Genomic DNA, 14,939 nt, shown 5'->3' on the forward strand with positions numbered 1-14,939 from the left:
GGGTGATTTCCCCTGAAAGATTCAAAGCTTTAAGTTCAAAGACGAAAAAAATGGGGAGGTCCTTTTTGTGTTATCTGTCAAATCTAAGTTGTCTGGCTCGTTGGTTCACCTCGTCGTGTGGGAATTTTCCGTTTCTGTATTTAGTTTACATTCATCGTAGGAGTTTCTACATCAGTGCCGTAGCTGCTACTTAGTGTCGTAACCCTCCGTCTCTCATCACTGGTTCCCAGACCTCAGAGTTGTAGCCACAACGTAAAGGGTTTTCGTGCTTTTATAATATGACCCCTCCCCCGTGTAGAGGAATAAAGCTGAGGTAGCTAATTATTACTGCGAGGAGTATGTCCTCTACTCCTCTAGCCTGCCTGAGAAATGGAAGGCGAAATTTTAATGTACCCCTTCCGTTGGTAACAGATCAGAATGATGAATAAAAATTGTATACATCGCGACGCGAGGAGACCCATTGATTAAGGTTGTTTTTAATGGTATCTAGGTTAAACATCCACACTAATTTTATTTTTTTGGCATCTAGTTACTTTCCTCTTCTAATGATTCCTCTCTCTCTCCTTTACATTCTCTTTAATTTATTTCATTTTTTTACTGCATGAATTTTCTTGTATTCCTCACTGCGGTACGGCTCTGAGACTACGAAAAACGTCAGTATCATCGTGAAACGGCTGTCTGAGTCTTTTTAGCGTATCGTTGCCGCATCAGCTATACCTGTCAAGAGAGCAGCAAGAGAAGCCCGAGGGCAAGAACAATGGCCGCATCATCGGGAGATGACGTGTCGGAATAAACCACTGCACCGCGGCGAGCGAAAAATCACAATTGTATTATACGCAGTTCATGTAAATACAGCTGTCAGCCGCGGATTCATGGCAGTCGGCTGAAAAAGGCACTCGAAAGGATCACAAAAGACCCAGCGAGGGTTGTCGAAATTCCGGAAACTTTACCCCCCGAACTTGACAGAAAGGGTCGACGCGGAGGAGAAGGAGGCGAAACATTTCGGAAGATGCCCGGGGCAGGGGCCGGGGTCGGGGTGGAAAGCTGCTTAAAAAATCATGGCAGGTAAGTTTGATGAATTGTGAAATCGGAAATCAACAAAAGTCACAAGTCATCTGGGGCGGTGGTCGGTATGAGGATCACGCTGCCGCGCTATAAGGAAAAACGCCGCATGAGCCATCAGGCGTTGCCAAATTTTATTCGAGAAATCATGCATTTTAAGGAAATTTGTGAATTTTTCAATTCCGATTTTTCGGATGATTTCGTTGGTAATATACACTGAAAAAAATTCTCGGCGTTTTTACCAAGGTCCGTTGGTACCTTTACCATCTCACTTTTTTTTACCAATTATTGGTAATTTTATCAAGACAGACTGGTAAGCTTACCTAAAAATCGGTATTTTTACTGTTTTTTTTTTCAGGTAAGAATACCACTTTTATTGGTAATCAATTCCCGGTAACTTTGCCATTTTATCTCGGTAATTCTACCACAGTCGATAAAAAATATTGTCGTTTTACCAAGGTCCAGTAAAATTACCAATTCCATAAATGGTAATTTTACCAAGAAAAAACTGGGATCAAATAGAACCCTGAATTCTTGGTAATTTTACCCTTTCCTTAGTAAATACACCGAGATTTTTTTTTCAGTGTATGATCTACAAAGTATGGACATTTTAAGGAGGAGTATTCTAAACTTTCTTCAAAAATAAATATTTTTTGAGAGAAAGTTTGGCAACATTCGGATGCTCTTACGGCGTTTTTACTTAGTATGGCGGTATGATCGGTAGAAAGGGTGGGCTGGGTGTGGTTGACGGGGGCCCTTTTAAACTCGTCTTCGATAGTGAGGCGAGGGTCCCTGAATTATTGAGATGATTGGGAAGCTATGAGCATTGGGAACGATCTTCTCACTTACGCGAATTAGTGTAGGATTGTCCCCATCCCTGAAGAAACATCACGTAACAGAACAAACTTACCAGAAAAATATGGTGAATCTGGCTTGAAGGATATCATCGTAATTGAGAAACGCGGCAAAATATTACCAAGACTCACAAAAAGTGGCTTCCCGTCAATCTGTCGTGAGGATTTTTGGTTTAAATGTAGGGATAAACTTTTGAGTAGAGTTTTGGTGTTTTTATTAACGTAGGTTCAAATTTTAGTTATAATTGAAAAAAAAAAAAAAAAAAAAAAAAAAAAAAAAAAAAAAACAAGCGGGAAAGTTCTAATACGTGGGTATTAGAGAAGCGCTCAGCGGTGAGCGCAATTTTAATGAGTCCCAGATTTAATTTACTACCTATTAACTGAGTATGTTAAAATTTGCAATAATTAAAACATCTAAAATTGTGCTTCCTCCCCCCCCCCCCCGAAAAAAATCCAAGATCCATAAGAAAAATAATGATCCATTACTTAAGTACCGAAATATTAATACATAAAAAATCCTCGATTTCTCATAAAAACAGAGAAAACTATTACGGCTCCAAAAAAATAACTTTTCTAGATCATTTGAAGAAAATGTATCAAAGATGAACGTATCACTTAACGAGGCCAAATTAATTGTTTTAATGATGCCCTAATTGGACACGTAAAAAATATTATAGGTAAATAAATGAACGAAATATAAATATTAATAGGTAAATGATGAGACAATAAACGAAATCAATCAACTGCAACTGATTGTGAGTACTGAAGGTAACTTTTCGCGAATCGAAGGCACCATGTGTCCGCTAGGTTGCAGCACACTACGCTAAAACCTTCTAATGACTCATGATCAGACACAACCTTTCCTATGTTTATTGTTTATGATCTATGATACTCTGTCTTCGTGATAACAGGATTTCATACAATACAATAATCTAATACGTAATTACGTAAATAGAGAAAGAGAATTCTTGCAATACCAGAATTATAACCAGGGTAAACGGAAATTACATTCATTTTTTCCTCCTCATATTATGTTGAGCCTTAGTGAAAAATCTTTCCCACTTTCCTTCCGCAGTTTTCCTTCTGACAGCAAATTGTTAATCATGTTCTCCTGAAATCCTTGCTTTCATTTAGTAGATTCGGAATTTCTCATAAATTTTAGGAATTTAAATGCGTTTACAGAAATTTCTGGCCAACCAAAGGCAGAAGTTGCCTCTACGCCTTAATTTATAAAGGTAACTTACGTTCTGTGTAATTAATAAACCATGCTGGCCCAAATATCTGAAACCCTCTACTGTGATAACATTCGAATCAGTCACTGTTACAGGGACAGTAATATCTTCAATGTAATCGATAGGGATATTGTAGGTATAGGTATATCGTAACAAGTCAACAGTGAAACTAGCAGACCATGTATCTCGTTTGCGGTGCTTAAAAATCTCCGCTCCCATTTTATTCTTTTGACAGAGAACAAATCATTTTTCCTCCTTGGTTTTCACAGAGTTTTCTTTGCACAGAGAAGAAAAATTGCAGAAGTTTTTATAAATTGATGTTGGTTGATTTTCCGTGTAAAGAAGAAAGTATGAAAGGAAGTCTACAACGTCGCAAACCGAGATACGGGGTCTGGTAATTCCACCGTCTAACTGTATTTTACAGAAATTACATTGTGAGTATGGAGCTGATCACTAGAATGACTATGCATAAATATGTACCTAGGATAAGGGTGGTTGCAACAGTATTTGTCATGAATGGTCCATGACACCTGCAGAAAAGATCGGTGGTTCCTGAGTGATGATAAGAGGACTCGTAGGTTTCGTTGAAACGCATGATTCTCATATGTATCTGTAGAGGTATAGAGTTTTGGCCTGCTGAGGAGTTGAGTAAATTAGGAGCCATTGCTCATAAGCTGACAAAGTTAGGAGGAAACACGATGAAACTGTAGAACTTTTGATACTTTGAGAATGTAAACAAAGACTCAACCTCAAAAATCTTTCACAATAATATTGTGTACTCAATTTCCAAAAACTCTATGGCTCATGAATTTTTTAATCAAAGGTAAGTAAAAGTTCTCCAACTGGATGAGAGATGGCCGTAGTGATCATTCGACGAAATTCTCTCTGCCATTTTACCTATTCATGGAATCAAGTAAATGTAGGTCCCCGTTTATTAGACGATGCGACGCATGAAAAAATGCCAGGCGAAAGCAGTATCTTTTGTTATTGTAAGTCATAAAATCAGGTTGTAGGTAAGAAAACTTCCTCACACATGGAGGTGATGTAACTTTCAACCTCATCTCCTACATAGTCTGGTGGAACACTTATTATCGTCTTACGGTAAGTAATGGAGAAACCTTGTTTTATCGTCTCAAAGCGAGTCCTTAAGGAAGGTTATTTACCCTCTTTACTGAAAAGTAGACAACAGGCCAGTTGAAATTTTGCTCTCATTGAGCGTTCAAATGTCTGTGTTAGGTCTGCGGAGATAACACATAAGGTGTCTTGCAATGAATCTGACGGAACCAAATTCACCAGAGAGTGAATGAGTAAATGAGTCATGAAACCTAGAATTTTTAGTACAAATAAGAGGCTAACACATACCTTTGTTATGGAGCAATGTGAGAGGTAGAATGTAGCGGTTTCAGAGTAGAGTGTTATAAGGAAGATTTATGAAACTGTCGGTGCCGCAAAAAATCTTAGACTTTGAAAGTACACAATTTTCTGCTACTTCAGATATCTCAGATTTTTTGACACCTAGTTAAACTCAATAATTAGAAGTTGTGAACTGACAGGGATGTGATGACGACATCGCTTTGAGAATAACAGATATTCTATGATCAAGGATACACTCGAGCGGTCCTTTTCATAATTTGCAGCGATGAGGTGGTGACAATTACGAAGGTACAAATCCCTGCGCTTGAGCTGCGCAAAATGCTCCAGTCGTTTATCTATGCTATTCAGCATAAAAATGCAAACCGTGTTGTAATTGGTGCTTGAGAACAACTGTGGTACACTAGTATAATGAAGCATTTTGCATGTATCGCAAATGGCAGATCTCCTACCTGACATACTTTAATTAACCCAAAAACACTAAAACAGTCTCTGAGGTAGCATGATAATTGGTCAAATAATTTCACAGCATTATACTTCAGAAACTTTCACAAACTTCACGAGGTGGGCAGAACGAGTCTGAAGACAAGACACGACATACTTTGAATAATTCCAAAATATTATGCTTCAAATTTCAGACAATTTCACAATCTTAAATTTCACAACACAATCTTAAACGAGGCGGATGGATTATGGAATTAATTATGGATGGAGGGAGATGGACGAAATATGAAAACACAAAGGAGTAAGCGAGACGCGAGAAGCAAATACGGGAGAGTAGTGTCATCTGATCTGAATCTGAATCGCGGCTATGTACCTACAGAAAATGAACATTGATCTTATTAAGCCAGAAGAGGGCCAAAGACGCCAAAACTCATGAACCAATTAGAGAAGGGCAAAAGGATGGCAATACTCTCCAGTACCTAGGTCAAAGACACATAACCTAGATGTAGGCGAATTCTACTAAGGTCTCCGAATAAGGTTATCACCGGTGGAAAAGTTTTCGGAAAACAGAACGCGAATCTTGAACTTTCAGAAGTAATTATAGGATAACTATAAACCGCATAGCAAAGAGAGTTTTAGGACTGTTATTTATTTCTTACGCTAATTTGCATTTAATCGTATTCACAGAGGCATAATGAGGTAATCAAAAAAAAAAAAAAGTAAAAATGGCGTTTCGTGCATCGATGAGTTGGTGCGCCATTTGATCGCTTGAGCGCCCTACTATACTAGAGCTCTAGTGGCAAATCGAAATCAAAAAGCGCCGCCTATCGGCTGAGCGCTTAAAAAAAAAAAGTGCGTTTGAATTCTGATAATGGGTCGGATTAGACCTTAGAACTAGTGGTGCACCAGAAACTTCAAAAAACAGGAACAAGTGTGTTAGGGTGTGTACCCTTACGTTTTTTTCCAAATTCTGAAAGCTTTTCATCCCTAAATTTTGTCATTATTTGCCTCTTCTTTAAAAACTTTTCTCTTTTCCTACTAGAGGTTTATATCCTTAGCTTTGGAAGTTCAGGTACATGACAATATTAAATTGTCGTACCACTACTATGAAATAAGTATAAAGCTCGACTTAAATACATTTATTCGCAAATGAGTAATTAAAATCAGTCATAATTATTACACCCAACTCGTTAATATCACGTCAAATCCACAATTTCGTGTCGTAGCAGGGGATACATTTTTGGGGAGCGAACGCGATCGGGTCGTCAAAAATCACTCAACGCTAATCGAGTTAAATTCGCCCTTTTTGTCGGCCTCTCTTTTGGACGGCAGTCGCCCCTGCTTTTCTCCTCGGCCGCCCCCCGATGGCGCCTCTGAATAAATACACTACTTAAGTAATTAAGGCTTCACGCACCCCTTTGCTCGGCTGGTTCCGTAGACGCCACGCCGGGCGCTCTTTGGGCGTGGCGCGCTGGCGAGTTCCGGTAGTCCTGAAAGCATAAATTCATTCGCCCTCCTCCCCCCGATGTGACGCTGTTAAATCGTGGAGATTTCCCAGCTTTGGTTTTACATTTTCAGGTTGAAAATTCTCGTAAGAGTCGAGAAGTTGTACGAGTTATAATCCAGTGGGAGTAAAATTTTACTAGAGGTAGAGGTATTCGCCTTGGCCGATTTCTTCCGCTCTTTTTGTGTGGGACGAAAGAAAAATCTCCTAATAATGATTGAAAAAGAACAAATTACGCGCTTCAAGAATGATTAAATACCATGCATGGTTCTTTGAAATTATTTTAGGACTTAATATCTTTTGTGATCCGCCAGAAAATATTTTACGCACAGGAGCCCAGTCCATCTATTTGTGACGTATTTTTATTGGAAACGAAATTTACGATTTCTTCTATTCTATTATGCTAAGGGAGAATGTCGTGTGAAAATTCGAAAGTTGCCTAATTTACCCGGAAGAAATATGTATTCTTGATAAACGACATGAATGTTTTTTCTTGAAATTTTAAAATATTTTAGATAAAATTCCGAGAACAATTTTCTAAAAAATAGAGAAAAAATATTCCAATTTTCCCAGTAAATTTGTTTTTTTTCATCGGAGAAAGTATGGCAACTTGTGCAGGATCTTACGACGTTCATCCTTAGCACGGCAGTATTGTTGAGAAAATCACCGGTACCTCTGTGCGAAGTATAATTAATCAGTTTTTTTGCTAAGCTGAAAAAATTGGTCAATGTGAAAAGGAAAAAGAAACAAATTGATTAGAAGTGCACACTGCATCTTTGTGTGCCAATTAGGTGTCTAAATATGCACACCTTGTCTCTGACCACCAATAAAATTCAAGCGCCCACGATTAATAGACACTCAGTAGTCACGAGTGTACAAAATTGGACTTTTCATGTTCACAATTTGTACCCATACCTAAGATAGCCAACCGGGTCCTATCGGATTTTTTGTAGAGGAGACCAAACGCATACCTCCGAGGCTTAACTCACGATCACATTCGCAGCTCATTGCATCATGATCGTCAAATACAAATTGTTCAATTACGTTTCGTCGGCCCGGCCATTTAGCCAATTTCGGTTTCCTTCCTCTTCGCAGCAATATGGAAGTCCAGCCATGGCGGGGGGGGGATTTGTGACTCCACCGAGAAAGAGCATAACTCCATCTTTCGCGTGAGCCCTTAAAAGCATGGAGTTATACGGGACACAGGGTTCATCCTGAAGAGTTTCTACGCTTCTCGTCGGCAGCGACGAATTTAATCGACGCGGGTGAGTGATCCCAGACAGAGTCGAAGGAAGAAGGTTTTGGGATGTCATCGGAGGGGGCGGGGGGCATGATGGGGGGATATCCGGCCCACCGTCTTCGGTCTCCACGTTTGTGTCTCCGCCAAAAATTATGGAACGCCCGCCTTGATACGATGTTGGAATTATGATGAGCCTCTCGCTTCCAAATACAATTAGAGAAGTTCACACGTTGCTGAGCCTGGCTAATGATCAGACGGAGAGGGGGGGGGGGGCTGATTTTGCAATTCGGCAGTGGCAAAGAATTTTTAAAGGCTGTTATAACGTGAAATGTTGTGACACACTGGAAAAAAGTCGCTTGGATCTAGCTTGGATCTGTCTTATAAACATTGACAAGAAAAATTACTCTTGATCCAATCCACTGGAAAAAAAACACATTGGATCTAGAGTCCAGACTCTTGAAAACATTGACAAGAAAAAATACTCTTGATTCAATCAGATTTTTGCTTGAATCAAAAGGAAATTCGCTCAAATTAAGAGGCTTGGTTCTCGATTTAAGCAAAAATCCGATTGAATCAAGAGCATTTTTTCTTGTCGATGTTTTTAAGAGTCTGGACTCTAGATCCAAGCGACTTTTTTTTCCAGTGCACAGCCGAGGAGTTCATTTAAAAAGTTCAAAAATTCATTTTTTAGGGGACATAAAGTCAATGAAAGTCTGAAAAAGGTTGAAAAAGTCTCCCGACTTTTTCTTGAATTGAAGAGCCAAGCTTCTTGATTTAGGTGGATTCCCTTTTGATTCAAGCAAAAAGTCTAATTGAATCAAGAGTATTTTTTCTTGTCAATGTTTTCAAGAGTATGGACTCTAGATCCAAGCAACTTTTTTTCCAGTGCACAGCCGAAGAGTTCATTTAAAAAGTTCAAAAAATCATTTCCAAGGGGCGTAAAGCCAATGAAAGTTTGACCAATCAAAAGCCAGTAGTCGGATTATAATATATTGAGGAGATCTTTGAGACTTAGCTCCGGCGGTTCTGAAGTTTAAAAAAGCATCCCGCAAGATATTTCCGCCTTTTTTCAGCAATTCGGAAGCGTTCACAAATATCTCTCAAGCGTGTAAGCTGACTTTTCAGGCGCTATTGACTTGAACTCAGTTGAACAATTTTTAAGTTTAAAGTTTGGAGCGTGAAACTTTGTACGCGCTCTACAATGCTTGCTTGCGTCAAGGAGCCCTCACAAACAGAAGAAGATCCCATTAGAAAACAAGAGGCTCCTGAATCTAACGGTTCACCTCCATTCATTCGCTTTTTTGGAACTTTACTGCTGACTCAGCGGGATGGTTCATCTCGTAGTTTATCAACATTTCAAACGATGAAAGCCACCATTTTCTTTTTGCGTTCGAAACGACGTCAGATGAGGATCACAGTGTTCTCACTGTTGGCAATTCATGACTGGGGCTTGATTTTCTCGGAAAAACTAGCGTTGAATATTCTGCTTTAAAAATGAATCGGCAGCCCTGTAGCTTCTGTGACGTGTCAAAAAGTTCAGCGGGGACACCGCAACTTTTGGAGGTGTGTGAGGATTATAAAAGGAAGCACTGGTTCTGAGTTTAAGGCGTTTCGGAAGGCGTTTCCTTCTAAATTAATTTCGTCTCGGCAGTTGGGATCAGTCCTGTCTTTGAATTGTTTTCGTGCAATTGACTGCGCGACTTCATTGATATTTTGATAACGAAGCACTTTCTTCGAGGTGGCTCTATCGAAGTTTTGAAAACGATTTGACAGTCTATCGATGACTTGATGATTGTAGGTGTTTTATCATTTTGCTCAGAAATTACTCGAAATCATATCATGCTGTGGTGCGTTAAACATGAATGTATAACATTCAATTTAGAAGAAAAAAAAGAAAAACCCTTCATAAAATTTAGAAATGATCATCGGTTGACTTGCAAATTCTTCTTGAAATCGCTTAAGATCCACCTTAAGAATGCTTTCGATTCTCTGAAAGTTATCTCCGAATCATTTGGTCACGACGTAACTGAAAAAGAAAGATCAATGGTTGCATCATAATAAAGACACGGAGAAGCAACGGTGCGTTGCACTTGGGTCACAACACCTGCAAGCAACTAAACCTGCTTGGCGGATGTCCTTATTGCATATTTGAAGAAAATGAAGGCGCACTGGGTGTCCTCATCCTTGCAGCATCGGCTGTGTTGCTAGTGGAGCTATTCTATTCCGTCTTTCTTCTTCCAGAATCCGGCGTACCTTTCGTATCACAACGTTTCTGTTGCTCTATAGGGTTTAGTTTAATTATAAAGAAGGTGGAAAATATTTTAGTGGCAAGCGCTTGAATTCTTTGAGCCATGAATGGAGGGAGCTTTGTAAGAGTAAATGGATTGTTGAGAATGTTTTCATCATCTCTTGAAAGAGGAAAATACTTAAAGTTTTTATTTTGGAAAACGAACGCTTTGGAAACAGATCCATTCAAGGTGAATCAGGTCATTTTATTGCTGTCGTCTGCTGAATTTTTCAGGTCCATCGGGAAGATCAGGAGGGGTCCCTTTCTTTCATTAAAAACATCGAGGACTCGTAATTTCGATAGTATGAGTATTTTAGGTGGCAATTTTTAATTTTGAGGCTTTAGCGTGTCATTGGTTTACTTAAATCCCCGTGTTCTTGGCTGATACGCAGAGTATAGAACAATTAGTCGGACAGGGTGTTATTTGGTGAACTTTGGTGTATCTTGGCTATGGTGGAAGCTTTTACTTTCGGGACTTTAGCATTCTAATGTTGATTTAAATGGTTGATGTTCAGCGACGTGTTGGCAGTTTCTTTTTGCAAACAAGCCGAAAGTGACCGAACTTTGGGAAACTTGTTTGGCTCATGACGTCACCTAAAGCTCATTATCCACCATGTAGGTAGGTCAACAGTCGAAATTAGGGTGATGACTGTTGCTCCCTTATGATTGTCCATAAGGAATTGTTGAATCCCCGAAAGTAAACGCTACCACCAATTGCCAAGAGGTCAGTGGAGGGTCTCTTGTCTCTGCTTTTTTTCCAGTGCACAACTCGACAACAATGCAACCCATCGATGAGTGACATGTCAGCCGCGAAGGCGGCGCGGATTTCCGAGACAGCCCGACGCTACGCGCGTTTGGATTCGACGCCGATATAGTGCGGGGATTTCAGTTGTCAGAGGATACATCTGTGCACCAATGACAGACTCCCGATGCAATAGCGCGAGCTTTATCCGCCGGTTAATTTGGACTCGGCCCCCCGTATTAGTTCCAACTCCTCGCTGTCGCTCCAACGAATCCATCAAAAACCAATATCAACCCCCCCCCCCCCCCCCATCCCTTCCAGCTCTCGACGATCTGAATGCTGTGCGTCGACGTTCTGCGGTGTGGCGAATTGAAAGTGTTGCCATCGGAGACGCCGATGAAAAGTATGATTATGATTGATATGCTATTGATGATGCGATTTTCTGACGAGTGGTTGCATTTCAGCTTCATTATTTTTCTTTAAAATTTTCTATGTGATTTGACACAAAAAAAGAAAAAAAAATCACACGCCCAGAAAATTTACATTTTGAAACATACACTCACAAATAAAATGTTTCTGTGGGTGTATGTTTTGAAAATGATTATTTATGTTATCGTTTTCATCATATAGTAAAGGAATAAGTTGCAATGTGAAACTTTGCTACTTTGTGATGACAAAAAATGCCAGTAGCTTTGACCGTATCAAATCTACAAGTATTGAGGGGTTATTACCTCAAATGAAAACTTTTCTCGTTATTTAGTTACGTATTCACATATCAAAGGCTGAAGTATCTCGAAGAATTCGTATCTTCATTGCAACGTTTAAAGAAAATCCGGCTGTATCTTTTTTTTCTCCTCTTACTTTACGAAAAGAAAACGATTAAAAATATGTTCTTAAGATTTCCTGTGAACATTTTCGTGAGAATGAAAAAAGCCACGAAAATTTTCGACGTATTCAAATTAAAGTTCTCGTAAAAAAAAATAAAATAAGACAGAGGTGACTCACAACGCTGAAATTGGAGATGCGATTTGTTCCAACTGGTAACGAAGCAATCACATTTTTTCCTTTTTTCGCAGTTGTGATCATCTACACACAAAATAAAAAATGTCAGGCCAAAATTGATCTTCATGTTTTCCCCCATTTTTTTGTGTCTCCACTACGAATGTAAGTTTTAGTCCACTTAAAAAAATCCCTAAAATAAGGATCGCTTCAAAACGCTTTAATGCTCCGGACTCTGAGGAAATATTATCGAACCCCACCGGTATCGTTACTCTATTAAAACAATTAAGAAACCTATTAACTAAACTCCATAACCATTTTTCACGCGCGCATTTTCTCCACTCGTCCGGCCCGAGTAAAAGCTCTCCACCATACGCTCCAATTTAAAACGAGCGCCAAAGAAAGGACACAGATGTAAAAACGCTCCCGCACAAAACGCCGCCGGCCCCTCGAGCGAAAGTTTAAATGGTCCGTTCATAATCCGGGCGTATCATGAAAACTGACATTTTCGTTTCGTTTCCTATTATTTTTTCGGAACGACGGTGTATTAATTCTAAACGCCGCCGCGCCGGCGCCCATAAATAATGCCTCAAAAACAATTCATACCATACATTTCAATTATTGCCGCGGGCGGGGGGAGGGGGAGGGAGGGGGTGGAAAAGGACAATACCGGGGGAGGAGGGGGAGGAGAGAGATGGGCGTCAATTAGCGTTGCACCACCGGCTATGCCAGCTCTCGTTCGAACTGCGAATTCGAGCGATCAAGTGCACGAGGTTGAATATTAAAAAATTGCAAACATTTTTCCGGCAAATTTTTTTAAACCTAGTCCAATCCTAGTTATTTGTCACATAAGAAGTTTGCTATTGATGACCGTGTTGACCCATCTGCAGATAGGTTTCGATAAAATGTACCAAAAAAAATTACATTTTTTCACACGTTATACTTCTGGTCAAAATTCAAAGTGTAACACAATTCATCATTAAGTATAACCAACGCTTTGGATGAGGTATTTTGTGTTCTATGTTCACCGAATTACCGAGTTATTTTCTTAATTTATCAAAGTTACCGTTAAAAGCTAATAGTACCACACACACACACACAAATAGTAGCGCAGTCTTAATTTTTGGATAAAATGACCATTCCTTTATTAGTTCCGGGCTGTACCTGCATTTATCAATACTTGGGTAGCCACAACGAATAGCCACCCAGACACAACTATGTAGTTACCGCTTAGCCACAACCACAGCAAATTGCGATCTAGCCTTGATAACTCAGGAACAACCATTTCATACAATAAATCGTATTTGGATCTCAAAAACTAGGGTCCAGCCACATTTGTTATTTTCCATGTACATTATTTCTGTGGATTACGGATGGTTTCATCACTTGGTTCGACTTCTTATTCACGCATTGATGCTTTAATTGGACTACATTTCGAAATTCGGAACTATAATATCTGGCTCAGTTTAGAAACGACGTATGTACCACTGGTTTCTCAATGCACATGAGTGTTTTTTCGGATTGGCTAGAAATTGTTGTTTGCTCAAAAATGTAGTCCAATTCCTTCTATGTCTAGTAACAAATCCAAATTTTAAATTGAACAGGATTTTTCAGCGATAACGGCAACGATCTGCACCGCTGCTGCGTTTTAATTGGCCACAATATTTCAATCACCCCGCGGGACTTGAAGGGATGGAAAGGGTGGAAGTGAGGGCGGCGGTCTGGACCACAAGCAACACGATAATACACGATAATAGTGGAAAAAATTGCGGTCGCGAAAGTATCGCACGAGATGGAGCATGTAATGTGAGAAACAGTATCTGCGCCCGACATTAGAAATAAATTGCCCTTCTTCGGTTTGTTTTTAGGGGTAGCGGCATGACAAAAGGCATTTCATTTCCTTTTTTCCTCCCCCGCTCTTCAAACTTCGCCGCCGCGGATTTCCTGGCCTCGAAACCCGAAGCTTTTGAATGACACACATTGTTCACGAGGCTGAGCCAGCTTAGATGTGAGGAATATTGAGTACTAAATCAAACATTTGTCAGGAAACGAGGTCCCTTCGATTAAAACTCCAACATCAAACCAACATTCACCCCCTTTATGGGAGGATTTTCAAATATTACTCAACGCACTTCCTCGAATTCTTTATTGCGTCCATTTTTCCCATCGTATGCAATGCATCTGTCATTAATTACTGAATAATACGCTCCCTTGCCGCGACTTGACTCAACCTCCAGAGCACGTTTCCGCGCCTTCAAAGGACCACTTCCTGGGTCATATGCTAAAAAAATTAAAGAAAGCAGGCTTATTTAGAAGATATTCCTTGTTGTTAGCCGCAAAACTCATGGAAATCGGTCAAAAGGATCTCTAGAACGATGCATGACAAAAAATGAAACTTTTGAGTCAAAAAGCTAATGTATTCCAGTCTGTAATATTGTGCGCACCTCTTTCCTTTCATTTTCATCGAGATGTGACCAAAATAGCTCAAAAAACGATAACTTTCCCTGAAATTCACTAATTTTTAAAATTTGGGTGGTCACATCATTTGACTTCTGTTTTGGACGGTTTCATCATTATTAATGATGGATATACATATGATGCAACATATGTACAAAGGCGTCATAATTGAATCACAGAGAAACAACATTTGAAGATCCAAGAGAGGCAAAACAGTCAAAACTATCTCACAATGGTCAAAACTGCGAGAGCTATGAAAACGGTCTGAGCAGTCAAAACTGCGAAATCCGTGAAAACGGTCAAAACTGTCAAAACTGCGAGATCCGTGAAAACTGGTAATCGAAAACAGTCAAAACTGCGAGATCCGTGAAAACAGTTAAAATAGTCAAATCTGCGAGACCTGTGAAAACGGTCAAAACAGTCAAAACTGCGAGGTCTGCGAAAACGGCTAAGACTGCAGGAGATCTTTGAAAATGGTCCAAACTGCGAATTGTTTACTTTGGACAATTGGCCAAGTTATTCAAAATGAACCGACATGGTAAAGCAGTCAAAAGTTGTACTGTTTCTACACCTCGCGGAGGGGGTTGAGGCTCCAATCCAATCCTCTGCGCTGCGAGTAACCCTTCCTCAGAGTCGATGAACTCGTTCCAACAGCCCCAGGTGTTGGTTGGAAAAACCATCCGATTCCGAAAATTGGGCAACGCCCTAACCCTATGGCACCCATACACTCTTGGCTCCGAGCGCCTT

This window comes from Bemisia tabaci, chromosome 6 (genome assembly GCF_918797505.1).
Source record: "Bemisia tabaci chromosome 6, PGI_BMITA_v3".
Taxonomy (NCBI): Eukaryota; Metazoa; Arthropoda; class Insecta; order Hemiptera; family Aleyrodidae; genus Bemisia; species Bemisia tabaci.